At 35.2% G+C, this 20,742-nt stretch overlaps 1 long non-coding RNA gene across 1 annotated transcript; it reads right to left on the bottom strand.

Moving 5' to 3' along the window:
* Window positions 1–6,187: 6,187 nt before the first annotated feature.
* Window positions 6,188–20,253, bottom strand: LOC137496542 (uncharacterized). Its single transcript, XR_015500937.1, has 6 exons — window positions 20,207–20,253; window positions 19,769–19,886; window positions 7,456–7,582; window positions 7,194–7,279; window positions 6,841–6,883; window positions 6,188–6,743 (listed from the first exon to the last, which is right to left on the bottom strand). It is a non-coding gene; the product is annotated as an uncharacterized LOC137496542 (long non-coding RNA).
* Window positions 20,254–20,742: the final 489 nt, after the last annotated feature.

Below are 20,742 nucleotides of genomic sequence, written 5' to 3'. Positions count from 1 at the left end.
ACTTAAAGAAATAAAAGTAAAAATGTTGAATGAAGAGAAAATGCTTCATATTAGCCTAAAGACCGTGTAGTTGAACATGACTAGTTGACTATTTTGGCAGATGAAGGAAAGTCAGAACACATGTTTTATGCTTATGGTAAATGTGTCTTGATTTATTTGGCACTTTACGTGTGTTTGGCTGTAAAAGCGCACCTACAGCTGTTTCTCTAAACAGGCGCAGGTCAGATTTTCTCCAGGTCATCATTTATTTAATTTAAATTCATTTTGTGTAAAAGAATACATTAATTAGACCTGTCCAGTGTCGTCTGGAGTGTGTCCCAGACCGCAATCTGAAGTGGTTTGAGCGATTGGATTAATATCAGATCAGAATAAAGCGAATGAAGTGAGCAGGTGTAAACAGCCTCATAACATGGACGGGACGGGATCAGCGCTTTTTGCTGTGACAGTTGACAGCGGAGGACTTCGCTTGGTAGTAAAGCCTTTATCGGACAGTTATTTTCCAAAATTGTAATGGCACAGCAGTCAAAAAATAAATAGGGAAAGTGAGGTCATGTATGAGACATATCAATAACGGCAAATATACAGGACGCCCCGGCTAATGCGGCCAGCCTAGAACCTGAACGGGACAGATCTGTTAGGAAGTAACGTCAGCCAGCCTTACCCTGTTTGCCAGTCTTTTTGAACATATGTTCAATATTCTGCGACAATGACGCTGCTGCCTGCTTTCTCTTCGTCTCTCTTGCTCTTTTCGCCCCATAATAACGTTATTCACTATGGATGCCGCATCAAAGATTCAAATGTCAGTTAAAGTTACCGCTCGGTTATGTCACGTGACTCGCGTCACATTAATGTGGCTTTGAGGCTCCATGGGATTCAAACTACTGACCATATTTATTTAAAAAATGCATTTATTACTAAACAATAATTAAAAAAATTACAGAAAATAATTAAAGAACAAATTCTGGACATTTTGGCCGTCGTTTGAACCACCTGAACAGCCCCTGCCTGCTTAGTGCACCTACAATTATTAGTTCTGTTTAAAATGCGTCAGAAAGACAAAATATGATACAATAAACTTGCTTTAATTAAAAAGCTCTTGTTATAAAATTAAATAACTATATACATTATAACCAAATATTTTCAAGAGGCCAATCAGCTTTGAGTAAAATTTCCTTGCGTCATCACCTTTATTAGTAGGAGAGAAATCTTTACATTTATCCAAAGTCTCGCAGAAATTCAAGTGAATAAACTTTTTACAACAACAGCAAACAAACGAGCTCATCTATAAATGTACCTGTACCATAATAAAGAAGTGGACGATGATGATATTATTCTCCATTCGTGAAATCTACAGGCAACATAAACTGCTTTCAGAACAATTATTGGATTATTTTCTGAGGATCATATTTATTATTATTTACGCTAAATATGAGATTATTGTCGATTTTAAAGCAGTGCATTACGAAAGGTCATGTGACTGACGTCCCTGACGTCACTTCTTGCGGAAATGTAAGGCCTGTTGAGAGACGACTGAATAAGTGCTTATAAACACAATCAAACCCATCGCAATCTGTTGGTTGAGAGACGAGGCGACTTTTTAGAATATTTCTGTGCGGATCCTGAGATTTCTGAAACTGTTCGAGGATTTCTGAGATTAGGCCTATTTCACAAAATGGCGATCGAGACCGGAAGTAGGGAAAACTTTGTTCCGGTAGAAGCAAAGTGCAATGGCGGAGGCTAAAAGTAACCAATCTTACAGCGTACCTTTTTGTACTAATTCCAAAACGAAACAGCCATATTTGTCATTTCATTGCTTTCCCAGTAATGAAACTATTCAGAGGCGTTGGATTTGGGCTATTCAGAGAGATGAGGGGTGGAATTTACTGTGAGGAAGGGCAGCACTTTTGTGTGTGCTATGCACTTCACGGAGCATGAAGTTCACGTCCATCCACAGTCCGGTCGCAAATTTCTTACACCACAGGCTGTGCCTTCAAGGTTTTCATGGAACAACTGGAGAGAGGTTAAATCACGCCAGACGAGGACTGCAAAAAGCACGGTCTGTTATGAGCAGGGGGAAAAACACCACTGTCAAGAGTGATATCACAGTAATTAATTATTAGTTAAACAGAAAGTATATTGCATTATATTTAGTAATATGAAATTACTAGCATAGTTATGTCGTGGAGCATTGGTATTGTGTTGCATAAACGTTACTTTAGTCTTTTAGTAATTTCCCGTTTAAATGCATAACTTACCATTAGTACATTTAAACCCACTTATAACATTTTCATCAGTTCTGCTTTAAACTACCTGAACCACCCATTTCAAGCATTTTAATTAAAGGGATAGTTCAGAATTAAAATTGTCATTACATACTCATGCCTAGTTTTTCCACAAAGGCAATTTTGTTAGAATGTCAGTAATTCATTAATTATAGTAGTAAATCGATTTTAATGTCTATTTGTTTACTGACATTCTTCAAAATACCCAATTCTTTTGTAGTGTTCAGACAAATAAATAAATAAATAAATACATAAATAAATAAATACAGGCTTGGAAAAACCTGAGGGTCAGTGAATTATGACATAATTGTCAAATTGGGGGGGACTGATAGGAGATAGCAAAGATATTCAAAGTTAAAAACAAATGTACAATAATTGAATTGAACAGTACAATAATTGAATTAAGAATTTACAGTCATGTTGTAAATTGTAAAATTGCACAAAATGTAATGATAAAATACCAATTTTTTCACCTTTATGAGAAATGTTCTCCAATAATACATTTTCATGTTTAACGTTTACCATATGCACATTTTTTTTTAAATTAGGTGCTCTTGATAAGGCACTGGAAAAAATAAAGGAGCTGAAGGAACTGGTGGCAAGCCTTAATACCTCAGGAGCCCTGCTAGATACATGGTGCGTGTCTGATGTTGACTTTCATGAGGTTTCCAAACAAAAACTTCTTTTTTGTTTTTTGGAGATCTGTTGAGCCATCAGCATCCCATATTGTGTTCTGGTCCAAAGCTAAGAGGGTTGTAATTTCAACTGCAGAGAAAGAGGTTGTGATGCCAAGCCTCAAGCGCAAGTTGCAACTCATTGATGAGTTTTTCATGTTTTGCCTGCGTGTTGCTGTTGGTCTTAGAGAGAGAGTTTGGGCTGGAATATTTAAACTTAGTACTTCTTAGTACTTAGCGTTGTAATAACATGGTCAAACTACTTATAGCTTGTGTTGGGATCAATTCAAATCTGGATGACCCAGGAGCTGGTGCGACGGACAATGCCTGTGAAATTTCAGCGGTACTGCCCAAATGTGAGGATCATTATGGACCATCATGGACGGACCAATCGGTTTCCATACTTCAAGACAGCGTGTGACTACGACATTGACGTGTACGCAGACACAGTTAAATGCTTCATCAGGAAATGCGTAGAAGACGTGGTCCCAACAAAAACTGTCTGTATCTACCCCAACCAAAAACCATGGATTAATGGCGAAGTTCGAACAGCCCTATCAGTGTGAGCTTCCGCCTATAAATCCAGAAATGCTGAGGAACAAAAACAAGCAAATTACAACCTCAGAAAAACCATCAAAGCAGCAAAACTACAATACAGAGACAAGGTAGAGGGTCAATTTAATACCAATAACACAAGGAGCATGTGGCAGGGACTTAATTACATCACAGACTTTAAAAGTAACCAACCCGGCACTGTAAACATTGCTGCATCTCTCCCAGACGAGCTTAACTCGTTCTATGCCCGCTTTGAAGCCCAGGACAGCGCGCACACACTGCACGCTCCAATGGCTGAAACCAAAACCGCCAACACACTCTCTGTTTCTGTAGCGGACGTAAGATCTTTCCGTCGCGTGAACATCCAGAAAGCTACGGGCTCTCTCGGTCTGTGGCTCCCACATGCTTTAAGACAGTTGCCCATACCGAAATCAGCTAAAACCACATGCTTGAATGACTGGTGTCCAGTTGCTTTGACACCCATCTTCAGCAAGTGCTTTGAGAAGCTGATTAAAAAGCACATCTGCTCTGTACTGCCCGCTCACACTGACCCTCTGCAATTTGCATACAGGAATAACCGCTTCACTGATGATGCAATTGCTTTCACCTTGCACACTGCTCTGTCTCACCTGGAAAACAAATCACATATTTGAGAATGCTGTTTGTGGGCTACAGCTCAGCATTCAACACCATAGTGCCTGCCAAGCAGGTGGTGAAGCTTCAGGATCTGGGTCTACACAGCTCTCTGTGCAACTGGAGCCTGGACTTCCTGTCAGGCAGATGCCAGGTGGTCAAAATGAACAACATTACCTCATCCACACTGATCCTCAACACTGGTGCTCCACAAGGCTGTGTTCTCTGCCCACTCCTGTACTCCCTGTACACACATGACTATAGAGTGGAGGAACTATGACGTCAATTTGTATGCAGAAACCCGGAAGCGAGTTAGCATTTTAGCACTTCCAGTTCCCTCGTCCCAAAGTCAATGGGTTTTTTTGAATGGGGTTTCAGTAAAATCGCTTAAATAAGGTCCGTGGCAAACACAAATTCAAGATATTTTCACGTTTTGTTCTACGACATAAAACACATCAGTTACAGCACACTTTTGAATTTTTAATTCGGCCATGCTTCTTTAAAAAGACGGTTGCTATCAAGTTGCTAAATGGGACTATAGGTGGTGTCAAAGACATTATACGTCATCGAGCTGATCTGGTCTGGAGCGCAGCTCGCTTGTGTTGGGCATTTGGATTTGTCTGTTATTTAGGTATTTTCATGAATAGTATTTTATAGTTTTTTTGTGTTTTTCTAATTAAGAATTCAGATTGTGTATAGATAATGCCTTCACATGTAAAGGCTGTCGAGACAGATTCATTTGTTGATCATTTATTTTAATTAAACTACATTATGAAGATACTGCTCACCAGTGCAAGCCTGTCTCTCTCCTGCCCTCAGTAATGCAAACGTGTGAATAAATGTGTAAAAATACAGACATATTTTAACGTGATCAAGTGATTTTTCGTCTTTTTTTATTCATCTGAACACATTTTACTCAGTCATAACTGCAATATTTACACTCCTCCATAAAATGTATAGCAGATGTGACTGTATGGGCTGCTTTTCGCTGTACGTCGTGAAATAAAATGAATATTGAATGTTGCTCTGTGTCCATCATGATGGAACTTGCAGCCATTTGATAGACTTGTTCCTCCTCACGCCTCATTTCTGTCATCTGTTAAGGTAAGCAGGCTGTGTGCGCGAGCGATACACTTATTTATATATGTCCGATGAAAATACTATATAGGCAGATTTATACACGCAGTTTTAAAACTTTAAGAAAAACCGCTTTATGGGATACAGGAAAACTAAAGTGTGATAAAAAATTCTTCATAAGTCATTAAGTAACCTTGGGAATTTAGTACCTGTCCCACCAAAAAAAATCACTTTTCAAACCAATTTTTTAAGAACAAGCTTTTATGTTTGTACAAAATGTTACAGTTGTTCCAAATATAACATTGGTGTGGGGAGAAGTTATGTTTGTATATTAATTTTCAAGCTAAAAGAGCTTGTTTGTGAAAGGCTGAGAGTTTAATTGGAAATTTCTCTGCTTAATAGTCACACACAGCAAGTAAGGAAGACCACCCATTCGATCAAAAACAACTTTAGAAACTATATTCCAAACTGAGGAGTAATTATTTGAGAAGTATTTTAGCCATTTAATTTTGAAGTTATTATTTAAAGTAGAAATATCTAAATAGTCTAAACCACCATCTTTGTATGAATTAACTATCACAGACTTTTTAATATAATGCACTCGGTTTTTCCATAGGAATTTTATCATTATTTAATCAGTTATCTTGTTTATTTTATTATCTGTATGTAAACAGGAAGCTATGTATGTCAGCCTAGAAATACCTTCTGCTTTGGTTAATAAGACACTGCCTCTTAATGAAAGATCTCTTTGTAACCAACTGTTAAAACAATTTTTAGCAATTTCAATCAATTTTCAAAACAGAGTTAAATCAACACTTTCAAAAGGGTTGGCACACTGACACCGAAGTAAGGGTTAATTTTAACTCTGGGCAGAGTTAAAACATGTAACCACCTGGTGTAATATATTGTTATTTTATTAAACTCTCTTGAGTGTAAATATGGTAAAAAGGTCAAATAGACTGTAAATTACAAAAGAAAAAACATTTTATTTGAAAACATTCACAACTTCAACAATTCATTCAGTTTTTAAAATGCAACAATGTCAAATATGCTTTAAATGTTTTATTGGTACAGACAGTATCAACAAAATATGTATGACCAGTGCTCAAAAAGGCTGTTTCAGTCCTTTGGTCCAAACTTGATGTTTCATCAGAGCAATTTGAAAGTTCAATATAGCGTCACTCATAGTTTTCTTCTGAACGCATAGTTTTCTTCTGAAATTACATTTTAAACAACTTGGCGTGCAAATCTTTCACTTCTGGTGTTTCCTTGGTCCTCCATATCAAACACAGCAGTTTAAATGAAGGTATAAATGCTGTTTCTTACTTGTGTGAAAACAAACTGGAGCTAGGAAATCTCATCAAGCATGTCCTGTGAATGAAGTGCTTCCCAGCCACAGGATGACCTTTTTATCCATGACGATGTACAGTAGTAGCTGCTGATCGCTCGTCTGGTGGTTCCTGATGCACGGATATACTGTAGGGTGATGCTCATCTAAGAACTCTTCAAGACTCCAGCATGACTAAGAAAAATGTTTGAAAACAAATTGCAATCAAATTCTATGATCTATTTAAAAAAACATTTAAAGTAAATAAAACACTTAAGAAATCTAAACTCACCTTTTGAAAATCTTCATGATGATCCAAAACTTGACTCTCCCAGCTGGTTGAGGTGACAGGATATGGAAAAGTAGAAAAAACACATATATCACTGTTGGATCTCCAAAAACAATTAGGTTACCCACTATGACTAGAACTGGAGAAACAGGCAGCTGTCTGTCTAGAATCCAGAATTTAACACAACACTTGGAGCAAAATTTAGAGGAGCTTAAAATCTTTTATATCATTTAGTGATGCTGACTTCCCCAAAATATTGGCCACAGTGTAAAAAATATTCATAAACTTACAGTTTTCGGTAAGCGTGTGCGTGTGTGTGTGTGTGTGTGTGTGTGTGTGCGTGCGTGTTTCTTTACCAGATTCAACTTGTTAGGCCCTTTCAGGTCCAGTATTGACGCCACCTTTCCTGGAGTCTAACAGATATTTCAGGTCCAAATAGAATCTAAAATATTAGGATACGCAGAGGAGGAAAAGTGCAAAGCAAAGAGCAAAACATTATTTAAGTAACAGTTCACCCACAATACAAAACTTAACACCTTCATGTCATTTGTTATTCTCTAATGCTCTAATACCCTCTCAGCTTATTGTGAAACAAATACAGAACTTTATCAAACATACCTTCATTATTATCACCACATATGACCAAGAAGGTGTGCTTGGTCATTTCACCAACTCTGGAAATACACCATCCGTCTCTAATCAGCCACTGTCACAGGGTCTTGTGTTATTGTATAGAGAACTGTGGCTGTTAAAAAACAACAACACATTAGTATCAAACACATATGCATAACCTTCAGATAAAAAGAGAGATAAACATCACAAAGTATGCCTCACACTTTTTCAGATATCTTTTGATTCAGATGTTGATTATTGATAATGAATCTACAAATCAAACCTGTATCATCTTTAGGCTGCTCAAATATGAATCAGTTGATTAATTTTACAGACAGGTGGCTGTTTACAACGCACTAAATTGTCTTTAATAAAACGGAAATGTTGTGTACAGTAGATGCTAAGTTTAGCCTATAGTTTTAAGCACAATATCATGCGGGAGAAAAAGCTTGACTAAGATGTTCCTGACTACAGAAATAGCCTAACTTACTAACCTCATACATCCCGAGTTGGGAAAAGTCATTTTCGGGGAATACAGAGTTGATTTGCGGGAGGTAGCGGGAGAGATGAGTACCTGACGAGCAATGGGATGAGTTGCGCGCGACGTACATAAAGAGCGGTGGGGGTGACTTGCGCGCGACGTACCTGAAGAGCTGGGAGGGATGCGGTGGAGAGGTATGGAAGGCCGTTGGGGCCAAAACGTCTGCAACAAACGTGTTAACGCGTAATTGCGTGTTAACGCGTAATTTACGCGTTAACACGTCATTTACGCGTTAACACGTTGGTACGTGTTAACACGTCATTTACGTGTTAACACGCAATTTACGTGTTAACACGTTTTTTTTAAACTAGTCTCATTTTTTAAAGTGCTATCATTTATTCATTCTCCAAACTGCTTTTTAAAAAATGTATAATGTCATGTATTGTATTATGAAAGGCCAGACATCTTCTGTAATGTTATGTTTGATGGTATAATAATGTATAATAATAATAATAATGTTTGTTATTCAGCTGCTGAGATTACTTTGAAAAATGAGTCCAGAGAAATCAGAATGAGATTTATTTGACAAGGGTGTGCAAACACACAAATGTTTTTTTTCTTCTCAGGAGCACAGATACATAAATACAAATCAACACAAGAAAACAGAATGACATAAGTGGATAAAGTAAATACAACATTTTGGTAACAAAATCATAAACAGTAAGGGTTGTGTATATTTATGACTATAAAAACAGGCAGCAACTGATCTAATAATGAAGATCTATAGAGATAAAGATGTGTAGAAAGGTCAGGCAGGTGCACAGAAATAATCCTCTGTGCTGACAGTCCGCTGCAGTCTTATGTCTGATTTGGTGGCCGATCCAAACCAGACAGTAATTGAATTTTTGTCAGAGGAAATGGCTGCAGATTCTACATTCTCATACTGTATACAACATGTCATAAATTACTAAGCACAAATTATTAAATGCAGAGTAACTTATCTTGCTGAGGTTTATGTCTGCAAATAATTTACATATTGTATGACTAACATTTTATAGCAATCCTGTTTTCTTTATAATATATATTTATGCATGTAATATATATTTGTTTGCAGAACTTTGCACTAGATATTTTTGTCTCTGTACTGGAAGCTCCAATCACCAAGACAAAACACTCCTTTGTGTAAACGATTGAGGTAAAAAAAAAAAAAAAGCCAAAATTATGATTTACTAAATCAAAAGTACAAGATAAAGTCAAAATAATGATTTAATAACTCAAATTTATGATTGAATAATTCTGTAAAAATTACATTACAACAACAGGCGGTAAAAAAAACAATCTAAATGTGTAACAATTATCTAAATATTTTGTATAATAAAACCTGATATAGTTAAAATGTTTTACATAATTGAACATTCATGTACATATTTGTGATCATAAATGGACACACACACACACACACACACACACACACACACACACACACACACACACCTTTACCTTTGAACTTGTGGGGGAAACCAGAGCACCCAGAGGAAACACAAGCCAACACAGGGAGCAGGAATGGGCAAAAATACACTGAACCACATTTTAAAATAAAATCCCAAATCCATCAATTTTACATGTATCAATATAAACTACAAAATACAGCAGCCACAAATGTATCAAAGTAAAGTTCTATATATCTTTTATTTTAAAATACACAAAATACTTTTACAAGCGAGCAGGAAATTTCGTCATGAAATAGGCATATTTGGTCACCGTTCACCGTTACACTGACTACATTAAGTAAACAATGTTTGACAGCAACAGGGCTTGAGCAAGTTTAAATCAGCTTACCGGTCAACGCATTTACCTCTACATGAGGCATTTATAAACTCGTGTTTCTCTTTCATTAAAAAAAAAAAAAAAAAAATTGTACAAAATACATACAGAAAGTTCTGTCTTGAAAATGATCTCTTTAAAAAAAAAAACATGTATTGCAGATAATGAGTTAGACTAGATCTCATCATTGTGTTTTCATCCATTGAGTGGCCAGTAAAATTTACACAATCTCTTAACAGTCTTATATTTTAAAAGGGTGTTATATAAAGAGGTTATTAAAATTGTTTACATTAAGTCTAGTTTTGTTTAAAAGGTGTAACAAAGAATTTGTAAAAATATAAATACACAATATATTTGTGAAATAATATGGAATTAGAACTTAAATCTCAAAGTACACAAAATACTATATAGCAACGGAAACGCAATAATGGTACAATAAAGGTTATTTGGCTTTAAGGCTTGATCCAACTACAAAAACACTAGTGACCAATATCACAACCACAAGTGAACAATAAAATTATAAGAAATATAAAATTAATTAATTGCTACTGCTACTGCTACTATTCCTATTCCTATTCCTATTCCTATTCCTATTCCTATTCCTATTCCTATTCCTATTCCTATTCCGAGCTGGGGAGAAGTGTTCCTCAGCTCTCTAGCTTCAGAGGGCTGTATTTAAAGCCAAAACACTCTGATTCAGGCAGATTCATAATGATTAGCAGCTGGGAGCTAATTAACCTGAGAGCTGGTGAGAGACCAGGGTGGAAAAGCAGGGTGGAGCACAACACAATATGCAGGGCCTACACATAAAATTGTGTTTTAGCGGTAACAACTGCAAAACATAAAACATGACATCTGTAAAAACATGACATCTGTAAAAATGGACTTATCTGTTTTTGCGAAGTCTGGAGTCTACAGTTTTTGACCTGTCTGTATAGGCTGGAGTATTATTAAATATGTGTCTCATATAATGTATTGTGCCACTTTGCTATCTTTAGACTGACATCTTTCCTCTTCATTAACTATATAAGTGCACCTGCACATCAAAATTCTGACATTTGAAAGAACCAATGAAGTAGGTGTCACCACTGTAGGACTTATTTTTATGTGGTGTGTCTTATTGTCTTGGCATCTACATCAGCAATCCATCCATTTGTGCAGTTTACTCATTTTCTGAAGATTTTTTCAGTTCTTCTTTAACTTAAAGTCTTCGTTTACCCCCTTGGTGAACTCCAGTACACCGTCTTTAGGTGTTTTTTTTCCATTATATTATATTTTTTCATGGTATTGTGCAGTATACCATTTTCAATGATTGTTGCCTTGCTCTCAAATATACCCCTGCCATTTGTCTGTTATTTTCTTTATATGAGCATAATTTCCATCAATACTTCAAGCATTGATGACCTTCTTAATACATTTTCTGTTCTGATCTCAAGTCTGGGCAAACAACTGAGAAAACATCAATCAGAGGCCGCATTTTATGTCATTATGTAGACTTTCAAAGTATTTTACAGTATTTAAAAAATACAAAATACAAGACACTAAAGTATTTTGATACAAAATATAAAACCATTTTCATAAAGCATGCAAACTTCACACAGAAACACCAACTGACCCAGCCGAGGTTCAAACCAGTAATCTTCCTGCTGTGAGGCGACAGTACTACCCACTGCGCCACCGTGTTGCCCATTTTTTCAAAATTTAAAAAAATAATATATATATATATATATATATATATATATATATATATATATATATATATATATATATATATATATATATATATAATTTAAATATGAACTTGTATTTCATATACTTTGCAGATATTCACATTTTATCACATTTTATATGGCTTGATAGCAAATCATATTTACAGTTATTTGAATACATCATGCACAAAGTATTTATATTTCCATTATTCTGTGTGATATATGTGTACTATAAGATGTGGCCATGTGTATTATTGGTGTTTTTAGGCCTCTAAATACTTTAATGTATCACCACACTGGAGTGAAAATCCTTTTAATAGCGTTCTAGTCATGCTGCTTGCTTTCATATAAGATCCAACTAAATGTGTCACTGCATAATTAAAAAAAAAAAAGAATAAAAGAAATATGTCTTTATAAGAGTTATCATTATCTGAAAATGAATATATATATATATATATATATATATATATATATATATATATATATATATATATAAAATTAAATGATACATTTATAAATTTATTTATATGATATTTATTTGTAATTATATACTGTTTTATATTATATAATTGATTTGGTAATACTTTACAATAACAGTACTTTAATAATGATGTATTAATATGCAAACTAAACATTAGTTTATTATAAATTCATAATTCATGATGGCGACGTGGTGGCACAGTAGTGCTGTTGAATCACAGCAAGAAGGTCGCTGGTTTGAGCCTCGGCTGGGTCAGTTGGTGTTTCTGTGTGGAGTTCTGTGTGCATGTTCTCCCTGGGTTCGCTTGGGTTTCCTCCGGGTGCTTTGGTTTCCCCCACAGTCCAAACACATGCGATACAGTTAAATTAGGCTAAATTGTTCGTAGTGTATGAGTGTCAATGAGTGTGAATGGATGTTTCCCAGAGATGGATTGCAGCTGGAAGGGCATCTGCTGCATAGAACATATGCTAGATGAGTTGGCGGTTCATTCTACTGTGGCGAACATAGATTAATAAAGGGAGTTAGCCGAATAGAAAACGAATGAATGATTTTATGATAAGCTAATGCATGCAGTAATCATGAACTAACGTAAACTACAACATGAGTCACATGAGTTCATGTGTGAATAACAGCTACCTTAATTACTTGTTAGTACATGCTGTTGATTAATGTATTAATTCACATTTAAGTTTAAGCTAAAAGTAATTAACGTGAACTCATAAGTTGTTAATGTATAATTATGTCATGACTTGGAGGGGCACATTACTGTTAACTCATCCTTAACTACTCATGAATTCCTGTTCATGTTTATGCTGCCAGAACACTTTTCTATTGTTATTCAGTGTAACATACTAGATGGACGTGCATAAGGAGTTCATGAGTAGTTAAGAATGGATTAATGATGATGTGACCCTCCAAGTAAAGTCACAATATAATTATACATTAAGATATCATGAGTACATGATGGTTAAATTAGGCATAAACATGTACTAACAATTAAGGTAGCCGTTATTCACACATGAACTCGTGACTCATGCTGTAGTTAAAGTTAATTCACGATTGGCATGCATTAACTCATCATTAGTTCATAATAAAGTAATGTTTAGTTAACATATTAATACATCATTATTCATGTACTGTTATTGTAAAGTGTTACCCATGATGAACAAGACATTAAGCAGCAGCAAAACTCTGTTGCTTTGTATTTTGCTGCTTTCGGTTTGTATTTCTTAACGCACTTCCGCGTTCGTTACTCTCTCGTCATGATCTTGGATGATGAGGTAAGGTCACCGTAAGCTCAGCGTAGTGCTTCGGTCACTGCATCATGAATAATTCAAGTAAAACGTAGCTGTGGTGTCACGATGATTGTGTCTGTCGTAGCAGCTTGTAATCCTTCTCGTGAATATTAATGTGGTGATGCGCTCAATCGTTTCGTTACACAATGGCTACGTTGAGCCTACGTCATCTGCTCCACTTCCTTTAAAAGGAGCTCAACATATTTGGCAGCAAGGAATAAACTTATAAACCGTCCTTTTTAATACGAGCTCTGTTAAACCGTCATGAAATGTCCGCTATCCATACTGTTCTCTCATCATAACTTTTTAGCTCTGAAAAAACGATTTCTTGTCAAAATAAAAGTCCCCCATAAACAATAGAAATAAAATTATCCTTCAGCATAAAGAAATGTAAGATAACGCTTATTTACGTCTGTTACAGTGTTAATTAATACGTTAGTTAACAAATTAGTGCTTACAAGAACCATTAATGAACAAATATTACATTATAATGCTGGAGTTCAGACTATAATAAGGTTTATAATTACACTAACAAATGCTTTGTTAATGGTAAATCATATTAATAAATGGTTAACAAACATGAAAAACATGTAAGTTGAAGCTGGGAATTCCTCATACTCAAAAACCTGCATGTTATTCATGCTTGTTCACTAAAAAGACATCTATTTCAGACAGATTCCTTTGGCATCCACAGTTCCTCCTGATGGATGTGGTTCTTATTCTTCTTTTTCATTTGGTGGTTTACTCTGGATACCGTGGGTCTTGATCATCTCAAACAAACACGTTCTGTCTTGGTCACAGATGCGTCAGCAAGACGCGCATAGTCCATAAACAAACCTTTTATAAAATACATAATTTATCCAGGCCTTTTATATATTTATATTTTATATAAAACTATAAATATACATTTTAATGAAATTTTAAGAACATTATATGCAAAAAAAAAAAAATCTATAGGGTAGGTTACAGGCTAAATAAATGCACCTCGTCAGCTGAACATCACTCTGGTCAACGTACGCCCTTCTGTTTAATGCTTCATAAAGAAAGATGACAGACACAATCTCAATAAACACTTGATGCTTGCTGTCAACTAGGCTAGGTAATTAAGGGCATTTGTTATAACATTTATAGGATCTGTTGTTGTCAAATAAGTTTCCTTATAATATTTTTGTTGAAAATCTGTTGTAACCCATGTTTCTGGCTGTTTACAAACCAGTCTCTCCAACGTGGGTATCATAATTAAACGCGGGTTACCAGGGTGATAATTCATTTCTTTGTCTTTAATCTGGAGCATCAACATAACATTCACAAACAGCATTACTACAGCATTGCATCTGCCGAACTTTTCTCCACTTCCTTTTTTTCCCTCTCTCCTACTTTCCGGTGCACCTCCCTTAAAGGAGCCAGAGTACATCAATAACTTTCACAACTAACAGCCATTAAACTTTGCACCAGACATTTTTTTAAGTAAATAAAAAATCTTTCTAAGTAGATTCAATACCATTTTTACATTTAAGTATTATTTATTCATTCATTTTCTTGTCGGCTTAGTCCCTTTATTAATCTGGGGTCGCCACAGCAGAATGAACCGCCAACTTATCCAGCAAGTTTTTATGCAGCGGATGCCCTTCCAGCCACAACCCATCTTTGGGAAACATCCATACACACATTCACATACACACTCATACACTACGGACAATTTAGCCTACCCAATTCACCTGTACCGCATGTGTTTGGAGTGTGGGGGAAACCAGAGCACTTGGAGGAAACCCACGCGAAGGCAGGGAGAACATGCAAACTCCACACAGAAACACCAACTGAGCCGAGGTTCGAACCAGCAACCTTGCTGTGAGGCGACAGCACTACCTACTGCGCCACTGCCTCGCCCAGTATTAATTAACAAATTATCAATTAAAATAATGAGTAAAATGTAAGGTTACACTGTAGTGTGCCTTATCACCAGTAAAATAACCAGCCTTTGTATTTAATGTATATATTTTCTTCCAATTTATCGCATCCAAACTAAATTGTGGCCAGTTTTACTTATTATACTGTGCTTTGACTGGCTATGTAGTTTAAAAGCAAAATTGTTAGCTATAGTATTGAAAAAATATAATTCACAATGCAAAACCCTGGCCCTGCAGTTATCTCTCTCTGAAAAAAAAAAATCTTATAGCCTATAGCCTACTCGTTTCAGTTTAGGCTATGGGACTAAATTTTTTTTTATACTTACACTATTTTATAAAAAAACTATCATTTAATCTTATTATAAATTAGCTTATATATATTTATTTATTTGTTAAAAGTGACACGATTCTCCCCAGCTGTTCTTTTTAGGCTTACAGGACCTTGTCACAACAATGAACAGAATAACAACAACCTGCTAATAATAATAATAATAATAATAAAATATTATTATTATTATTATGGTAATATTTGATTACCTGCCACTATAAGCAAAACCTTAAAATAGGTGTCATTATGTCCCAGTTTGCATATCTCTTACTGGCTGTTATAAAATTAAGTAAATGCACGAGATGAGCCGCAATTCTGTTTCTCTCTAACATACAAACTTTTATTTTATATATGAAAGACAATTGCAGCACACCTTGAGTGCATGCATTTGTTTTTTTTTTTTTATAACTGCCAGAAACCATTTTGTGGTTGTGCCTATAGGCAGTTGATCAAATAATAACAATAAGGCTATTAATAAAGCCAGTAATTCTGTTCATGGCTGTGACAACATCCTGAAAGCCTAAAAAGAAAAGCTGGTGGGAATTGTGTTGGTTTTAACAAATGAATAAATTAATAAGCTAATTTATAATATGCTTAAACCATCTTTTTTTTTTATTAGCCACACTTTATTCTGTGTGTGTGGTTGCTATGACCCAGATGTGTAGCCAATGAAACAAAATGCTTAAACATTAATATGTAAGGTTTAGAAAATTAAAGTATAGAAAATAAAATTCCCAGGGAGAGACATTACTGTTACTGCAGACCAGGGTTTCATTGCATTGTAAATTATATTTTTCCACACTATAGGCTATGCAGTGCAACAACTAACAATTTTTCTTTTGAAATAAATAGCCAGTCAAAGCACGGCACATCCCAGTATTATGATATTAGCTTATAATAATAATTGTCAGGAATCCTTCTGGACAATCAGATTCATTCACTGCACCTGCACAGCCCCAATCACCAGACCAATCACCAATCACCTTCACCTGTTGCTCATCATCGCTCACACTACATAACCCTGTAAGCCTGGAACAATCACTCATTTATGGTCTGATTTATTTGTTATTATCCAGACTCATTTCTCTACAGTGTGACAGCATTTACCTGATAATGTAGCCTGCCTGCCTGCCTGCCTGCCTGCCTGCTCACCAGTTTGTTATCCTGTCTGTTATCTTGTCCTGTGAATCCTGTACGGTGTTTACCTCCACTGGCATCATCTTGTTTCAGTTACAACCCGAAGTTAAGTTCTGTTTGTTTGTTTTCTTTTTGTTGGTATTGATGATATTTCTTTTCTGAACAACCTCAAAATTGTTTAAAGTATCATTAAATATCCATTCTCTGTTAATCTGCCTTTGTCTTCTCTCTGATCCATAATAATAATAATAATAATAGTAGTAGTTTTTATTATAGTTATTCATAATATTAGACATTTGTTTAGACGTGCTCTTTTCAAGCAGCATTTTTTTTCATTCTGCAGGCTGTTCGCTTTGGCAGTTGGTCAAATATTTGTTAGCTAGCCTATCATTAAAAAGCAGAGTTATTCTGCAATCAGGTTATGTGCTCCATCAGGCACAATCTTAATAGTATCTTGTAGTGTGTTATGCCACAGTTTTCTTTGTCTTGTAGTGTGTGCACGTTTAAGGTTTGTGTGCACTTTAACCAGATTTCATTATCGGTTGGGATTTTAAAACTCCTGCAGCAAGTTAGGAGAAAATGAAAGCACATTAGAATGAGGAAAAATCAGATGCTTATGACAATCTTTAACATAATGACAAATTAAAAATGTAGCAAACCAATGACTGGGGCTTGTGACCCAATTACAGTGGAGCATTAAAGAAACCCTTATTTCCCACAGAACAAAAGAAATTATCTATTCATGGGCAAGAACAAAAACATACACTTGTATCTTTCTTGGAAAATATATCTTTTTAAAACTCATTTGATATAATTTGTATCTTTATTTTAATGAATTTTTTGTTGGTCTGTTATCTACAAAATGAGCAAGAAGAAAGAATAGCTAGAAGTGCACAAGTCAGCTATATGCTTGAACACAATCTTTCATATTATGTGCAATATTTACATTTCTAGAGAAGCCCGTTTTAAACTGTTTTGATTATTACTGACATTTATCATTCACTGCGCTGGTCACTTTAAATGAGCCAGGGCAGGCTTTACAAGCTCTTTGCAGCACTGACCTTGTTCCCAGATCACTTCGGAAGAACGAACTTGGTTGGATGAATGATAGAAGAAACTCATTGTGAGAAAGAAGATGCTCTGTGCATGCCTAACCACAATTTTTATTTTATTTTTTTGAGAGTCGCCGAATTGTGTCAGCCTGTTAAGATGAAAAATTGCTTACAGCACCTTTAATATTTTAAAGAAAGTATTGAAGTTTGCATAAGTAACAATTGATCGACCCATATCACTTATATAAACTATAAGAAATAAGACTTATGACTCCAGAAGAATTTTTGTTTTATTGGATACTGTGGCATAATACTGTGAAAATGTCCTTGGTTAGTTAAAGATAATGTGAGAAATATTATTTTAAATTCACTTCATATTGAATTGACCTAAACTGCATGTGTTACCCACTACATTGCAAAGTTACTTGACAAAATTACCATGGACCATTTGAGTTTAAGTTCTTGCATGCAGTTTTCATAAACAAGCTAATGAATGAAAAAAATGACATTCAGTTAAAGATTCAATAACTCTTTAAAAAAAAAAAAAAAAAAAAAAAAGTTTGATTAGATTAATCATCTTTAGAGAATTAAGTTACACATTTAGATGGTGATTTGTCGCCATCTATTGTCGTTATGTAATTTCTACAGATTTTAGTCATATTTTGAGTTAATAAATCATTATTTCGACTTTTTGTCTTGTAATTTTGATTTAGTATATCATAACTTGGGCTGTTCTTACCAGGCAGAAAAGAGCTTACAGTTTTATCAAAACTTGTCAATTATTTATTGTCAATTGTTTGCACACAAGAGTGTTTTGTCTTGGTGATTTGGAGCTTCCAGTACAGAGACTAAAAGTATATAGTGTAAAGTTTTGCAAACAATAAATGTATAAAAAGTTCAAATAAAAAAATAAAAAAACTCTTAAGTGCCATCTAGAAATCAGCAAATCAGACACAAAAAGACTGCAGTGGACTGTCAGGACAGCGGAGAGGATTATTGCTTTCTGCCCAAGGTTGCTGCCCAACCTCCAGATCTCTACACATCTTTATCTCTATAGATCTTTTTTTATTAGATAAGTTGCTACTTGTTTTTAGTCATACATATACACAACCCTTACTGTATATGATTTTGTAACCAATGTTTTATTATTTACTTTATCCACTTATGTCATTCTGTGTTCTTGTGTTGATTTGTATATACTGTATGTTTGTGTTCCTGAAAAAAAAGTGTGTTTGCACACACTTGTCAAATTAATCTCATTCTGATTTCTCTGCACACATTTCAAAGAAATCACAGCAGCTGAATAACAAACATTATTATTTTACATTATTATGCCATCAAACATAACATTACAGAAGATGTCTGGCCTTTTATAATGCTAAATATCTGCTACAGATCATTGACTGCAAAGCATTTATTGTGATTTAAGTGAAATTACTTTACACATATTATAATAAGTAGGTTAATTGGAGAAATGAATAAATGATAGCACTTTAAAAATGAGACTAGTTAAAAAAAACGTGTTAACACGTAAATTGCGTGTTAACACGTAAATGACGTGTTAACACGTACCAACGTGTTAACGCGTAAATGACGTGTTAACGCGTAAATGACGTGTTAACACGCAATTACGCGTTAACACGTTTGTTGCAGACGTTTTGGCCCCAACGGCCTTCCATAGAGAGGGGTGTGCAAAGTGTTAAATGACCGGGCGGGAGACGCGCGATTTCTGGGAGATTATCATTCATTTGCGGGCATCTACTTGGGCATCTGGGAGTCTCTGTGCATTTGCGGGATAACGTTAACGTTAGTCCCGCAAGTTCCGGGAGACTTCTGTAACGTTAAATGTCTGATAATGTGCAAACGCGGTCATTTAAAGACATTAATAATAACATTCCGACTTTAATGGTTGTCAACACTTAATATAATTCAAGCGTACGTTATCACACGAGTCTATGGACTAACGGTATATGGACGACCACGAAAGAACCAGTTTAAAAGGGCCGCGGTGTTTAAAATAACCAAATTAACGTACACGAATAACAAACAATCATATGTTTCAGTCAGGAAGCCTTTTACAAGTAAGCATATGTTGATTTACTCACCAGATATGTTTTAGAAACTCTCCAGAGCTCATGGATACCGTCCTCTGTTCCTGTTAGCATCCGGGCAGAGTAAGTTAGGCTAGGCGGCTCGGAGTCCGGGGATTCCCTCGCTAGTTTGCTTCGAATTAAAGGAGAAGTGTCGATTTTATTTTACAGATGGGTAACAATGCACAAAATGGCATTAAGCGTGACAGAAATGTGTTGAACATGTACATTTGATGTTTTTATGCACTATGTATGCGTGAGCATATATAATAACATTCTTGAAAAGAAGTGAATAGTAATGCAGTTAAGCTAGATACACAAACGACCATGAATGAACCGCAGAAGATTAAAATTGTCACTCCATTCTAAAGTTATTAGCTTAACAATATGTTTACAACTGTATTTCCTTAAAGAAAGTCAGTAAAATACCAACATTTAGGTAGTTTGACTCACCAGTTGCTGTTCTAAACCTCAGATGGAAAATGGCGTCTGGAAAATTCTTTAGTGACTGGGGCTGCATGAATTCCCGGATGTTGGAAAATAACACCACCAAGTGTTGAAAACTTAAATCCTTGATTTTCGCACTGAATTAAATCAATTCTAACTCTTATTATATTCATTTATCAAAATCTAACTCTTTAACGTCAACACTTTACTCTGAAATGCTTCAACACCGAGAATTTAACTCTGATGAATTTGCTGTGTATGATCTCATTAGTGGAAATTGGAGAGTCGCAAAACATTTTGTCTTCTTGACTAATTTTCTTTATATTACCTAATTGTTTACAGAAGGCCGACACATTAGTTTCATTATATGAGGAAGAATAAAGATTAGAATATTAACTGAAGCAGAAATTTGAAATTTATTAAAATTATCTGTGATGTTACCATTAACATTTAACTTAGAAATTGAATTTAATTTCGCTCTAGACTTTTCGAGTTTAAAAAAGTAAGCGGACATCCGTTCGCCGTGTTCCAACCAATTCTTT

The sequence above is a fragment of the Danio rerio genome, chromosome 10 (genome assembly GCF_052040795.2).
Source record: "Danio rerio strain M-AB ecotype USA chromosome 10, GRCz13ab, whole genome shotgun sequence".
In the NCBI taxonomy this organism is placed as follows: Eukaryota; Metazoa; Chordata; class Actinopteri; order Cypriniformes; family Danionidae; genus Danio; species Danio rerio.
The sequence above is the reverse complement of the archived record's forward strand: the minus strand, read 5'-3'. Positions and strand labels throughout refer to the sequence as shown.